At 37.8% G+C, this 5,058-nt stretch overlaps 2 non-coding genes across 2 annotated transcripts; one reads left to right on the top strand and one right to left on the bottom strand.

Annotated features, from left to right (window-relative positions):
- Positions 1–3,077: 3,077 nt before the first annotated feature.
- LOC129513233 (U6 spliceosomal RNA) lies at positions 3,078–3,184 on the top strand. Its single transcript, XR_008665195.1, has one exon. It is a non-coding gene; the product is annotated as a U6 spliceosomal RNA (small nuclear RNA).
- A 1,352-nt stretch (positions 3,185–4,536) lies between these two features.
- Positions 4,537–4,639, bottom strand: LOC129513240 (U6 spliceosomal RNA). The gene has a single exon (XR_008665202.1). It is a non-coding gene; the product is annotated as a U6 spliceosomal RNA (small nuclear RNA).
- Between the last annotated feature and the right edge of the window lie 419 nt (positions 4,640–5,058).

Here is a 5,058-nt window from a genome sequence, read left to right as displayed (position 1 = left end):
TTGCACCTAAAGGAGCTGGAGAAAAAACAGCAAATAGATCCTACACCCAGCAGAAGAAGAGAGTTAATAAAGATTTGAGCAGAACTCAATGAAATAGAGACTAGAAGAACTGTGGAACAGATCAACAAAACCAGGGGTTGGCTCTTTGAAAGAATTAATAAGATAGATAAACCATTAGCCAACCTTATTAAAAAGAAGAGAGAGAAGACTCAAATTAATAAAATCATGAATGAGAAAGGAGAGATCACCACCAACACCAAGGAAATAAAACGATTTTAAAAACATATTATGAGCAGCTATACTCCAATAAATTAGGCAATCTAGAAGAAATGGACGCATTTCTGGAAAACCACAAACTACCAAAACTGGAACTGGAAGAAATAGAAAACCTGAACAGGCCAATAACCAGGGAGGAAATTGAAGCAGTCATCAAAAACCTCCCAAGACACAAAAGTCCAGGGCCAGATGGCTTCCCTGGGGAATTCTATCAAACGTTTAAAGAAGAAACCATACCTATTCTACTAAAGCTGTTTGCAAAGATAGAAAGAGATGGAATACTTCCAAACTCGTTTTATGAGGCCAGCATCACCTTAATTCCAAAACTAGACAAAGACCCCACCAAAAAGGAGAATTACAGACCAATATCCCTGATGAACATGGATGCAAAAATTCTCAAGAAGATACTAGCCAATAGGACTCAACAATACATTAAGAAGATTATTCATCACGACCAAGTAGGATTTATCCCCGGGACACAAGGCTGGTTCAACACTTGTAAAGCAATCAATGTGATTGATCATATCAGCCAGAGAAAAAAACTAGAACCATATGATCCTCTCAATAGATGCAGAGAAAGCATTTTACAAAATACAGCATCCATTCCTGATCAAAACTCTTCAGAGTGTAGGGATAGAGGGAACATTCCTCAGCATCTTAAAAGCCATCCACGGAAAGCCCACAGCAAATATCATTCTCAATGGGGAAACACTGGGAGCCTTTCCCCTAAGATCAGGAACAAGACAGGGATGTCCACTCTCACCACTGCTATTCAACATAGTACTAGAAGTCCTAGCCTCAGCAATCAGGCAACAAAAAGAAATAAAAGGCATTCAAATTGGCAAAGAAGAAGTCAAACTCTCCCTCTTTGCAGATGACATGATACTGTACATAGAAAACCCAAAAGCCTCCACCCCAAGATTGCTAGAACTCATACAGCAATTTGGCAGTGCGGCAGGATACAAAATCAATGCCCAGAAGTCAGTGGCATTTCTATGCACTAACAATGAGACTGAAGAAAGAGAAATTAAGGAGTCAATCCCATTTACAATTGCACCCAAAAGCATAAGATACTTAAGAATAAACCTGACCAAAGAGGTAAAGGATCTATATCCTAAAAGCTATAGAACACTTCTGAAAGAAATTGAGGAAGACACAAAGAGATGGAAAAATATTCCATGCTCATGGATTGGCAGAATTAATATTGTGAAAATGTCAATGTTACCCAGGGCAATTTACACATTTAATGTAATCCCTATCAAAATACCATGGACTTTCTTCAGAGAGTTAGAAGAAATTATTTTAAGATTTGTGTGGAATCAGAAAAGACCCCGAATAGCCAGGGGAATTTTAAAAAAGAAAACCATAGCTGGGGGCATCACAATGCCAGATTTCAGGCTGTACTACAAAGCTGTGGTCATCAAGACAGTGTGGTACTGGCACAAAAACAGACACATAGATCAATGGAACAGAATAGAGAACCCAGAAGTGGACCCTGAACTTTCTGGTCAACTAATATTCGATAAAGGAGGAAAGACGATCCACTGGAAAAAAGACAGTCTCTTCAATAAATGGTGCTGGGAAAATGGCATCACATGCAGAAGAATGAAACTAGACCACTCTCTTTCACCATACACAAAGATAAACTCAAAATGGATGAAAGGTCTAAATGTGAGACAAGATTCCATCAAAATCCTAGAGGATAACACAGGCAACACCCTTTTTGAACTTGGTCACAATAAGCTCTTGCAAGATACATACATGAAGGCAAGAGAAACAGAAGCAAAAATTAACTATTGGGACTTCATCAAAATAAGAAGCTTCTGCACAGCAAAAGAAACCGTCAACAAAACTCAAAGACAACCTACAGAATAGGAGAAGATATTTGCAAATGACGTATCAGATAAAGGGCTAGTTTCCAAGATCTATAAAGAACTTCTTAAACTCAACAGCAAAGAAACAAACAATCCAATCATGAAATGGGCAAAAGACATGAGGAGAAATCTCACAGAGGAAGACATAGACATGGCCAACACGCACATGAGAAAATGCTCTGCATCACTTGCCATCAGGGAAATACAAATCAAAACCACAATGAGATCCCACCTCACACCAGTGAGAATGGGGAAAATTAACAAGGCAGGAAACAACAAATGTTGGAGAGGATGTGGAGAAAAGGGAACCCTCTTACACTGTTGGTGGGAATGTGAACTGGTGCAGCCACTCTGGAAAACTGTGTGGAGGTTCCTCAAAGAGTTAAAAATAGATCTGCCCTACGACCCAGCAATTGCGCTTCTGGGGATCTACCCCAAAGATACAGATGCAGTGAAACGCTGGGACACCTTCCCCCGATGTTTCTAGCAGCCATGTCCACAATAGCCAAACTGTGGAAGGAGCCTCGGTGTCCATCGAAAGATGAATGGATAAAGAAGATGTGGTTTATGTATACAATGGAATATTACTCAGCCATTAGAAACGACAAATAACCACCATTTGCTTCGACGTGGATGGAACTGGAGGGTATTATGCTGAGTGAAATAAGTCAATCAGAGAAGGACAAACATTATATGGTCTCATTCATTTGGGGAATATAAAAAATAGTGAAAAGGAATAAAGGGGAAATGAGAAAAAATGAGTGGGAAATATCAGAAAGGGAGACAGAACATGAGAGACTCCTAACTCTGGGAAAAGAACAAGGGGTGGTGGAAAGGGAGGTGGGCGGGTGGTGGGGGTGACTGGGTGACGGGCACTGAGGGGGGCACTTGATGGGATGAGCACTGGGTATTATGTTATATGTTTGCGTGCTTGCTTCGGCAGCACATATACTAAAATTGGAACGATACAGAGAAGATTAGCATGGCCCCTGCGCAAGGATGACACGCAAATTCGTGAAGCGTTCCATATTTTTATCCTGGAGGCCCGGGATCGAATCCCACGTCGGGCTCCCGGTGCATGGAGCCTGCTTCTCCTTCTGCTTGTGTCTCTGCCTCTCTCTTTCTCTGTGTGTGACTATCATAAATAAATAAAGAAAAAAAAAAACAAGTATGTTATATGTTGGCAAATTGAACTCCAATAAAAAATAAAATAAAATATAGTGCAGAATTTCACACCTTAAGCAATAGGTGTTTCCTGTTACTTCATTTTCATGTAGTCATATTTTCACTATGGTTTTAACTTCAGTGTACATTCGAAAAAAACTATGATTTAAATTTTGATAGGATTTTAGTTTCACGTACAGTTGCAAGAAATAATATTATAAGAGAAATGTCAAGTACACTTTAAAATGTTTTCCCTCAATGGTAGCACATGCAGAAACTGTAGTAGAATACCATAATCAAGATATCAACATTGACACAATTCACCAGTATCACTCAGATTTCTCCAGCTTTACTTGCACTAATATGTGTGTGCATGTACGTGGCTTTAGTTCTATCCAATTTTATCACCTGTGCAGGTTCATGTATCCACCACCAAGATAACTGAACACAATACGAATCCCCTGTGTTGCCTATTTATAACCACATTCACTTCCCTCCCACACTTCTACCCTCTCCCAAAAGCACCAATCTTAGTTGGTGCTTTCAGAATCACTAATCTTTCCTCTATTTTTCATACCATATCATTTCAAAAATGCTATATAAATAAAAGGTTATATGCTATGATCCATTTGGGATTGCTTTTCCACGCAGCGTAATTTCCTACAGATTGGTCCAAGCTTTTGCTTGTGTTAACAGTTTAATTTCTATTGCTGAATGGTATTTCATGTCATAGGTGTACCACAATTTGTTAAAGCTTCCCCAATTGAAGAACATCATTGCTGATCAAGTTTTTTGCTATTACAAATAAAGTGCTAAGTGAAAATCCATGTACAAGTTATTGTATAACTTTTCATTTCTGTGGAATAAATGGCCTTAGAGTGCAATTGCAGGGCTATATATTAGTTTCATGGTTAGTTTTTAAAGAAACTGAAAAATGTTTCCAAAGTGACAGTACCATTATACATTCCCACCACTAATGTATGAGTGATCCAGTTTCATGACATCCTCACCAGTGTTTAGTGTTGTCACTATTTTTAAGTATAGCTATTCTGATAGGTGCTTATCGATACTTCATTTTTTTTTTTTGCTTCAGTTTGGGTTTTGATTTTTTGCTTGTTTATGAGGAATTAAGGGTTTGAAGCTGGAATGGCCCTCAATTGGGTAAATCACTTTGCCTATTTGATCCTCAATTTTTCCATCTGTGAGCATTATAAAAGGAAAGCAAAATATAGAACATTTCACAAATTTGTGTATCATCCTTGTGCAGAGGCCATGATAATCTTCTCTGTATCATTCCAATTTTACTATATATGCTGCTAAGGCAAGAAATCTCATTGTAATTTAAATTTGCATTTCCCTAATGGCTAATGATGTGGAATAACTTTTCATTTGTTTATATGAAATCTATATACTCTTAGGTGAAATATTGTTCTTCTCTTTTATTTAATTAATTAAAGTCATTAATTCCTCCTTAAGTAATTTGATAGAATTCTCCGATGAAAAGCAGCTGGGCCTAAGTATTTCTTTTTCAGGAGACTTTTAATTAAAAATTCAATTTCTTTAATGGTTACAAGACTATTCAAATTACAGTTTCATATTAGGTAAGTTTAGTTTATGGTTTTTGAGGAATTAGTCTCTTTCTTCTGAGTTGTCAAATTTCTAAGTAAAAAGGTGTTCATGGCATTTCCTTATTCTTTTCAAGGCTGTCAGGTCTCTGGTGATATTTTCCATTTCCTTGCTGGTA

The sequence above is a fragment of the Nyctereutes procyonoides genome, unplaced genomic scaffold (assembly GCF_905146905.1).
Source record: "Nyctereutes procyonoides isolate TBG_1078 unplaced genomic scaffold, NYPRO_anot_genome, whole genome shotgun sequence".
NCBI classification, from domain to species: Eukaryota; Metazoa; Chordata; class Mammalia; order Carnivora; family Canidae; genus Nyctereutes; species Nyctereutes procyonoides.
The sequence above is the reverse complement of the archived record's forward strand: the minus strand, read 5'-3'. Positions and strand labels throughout refer to the sequence as shown.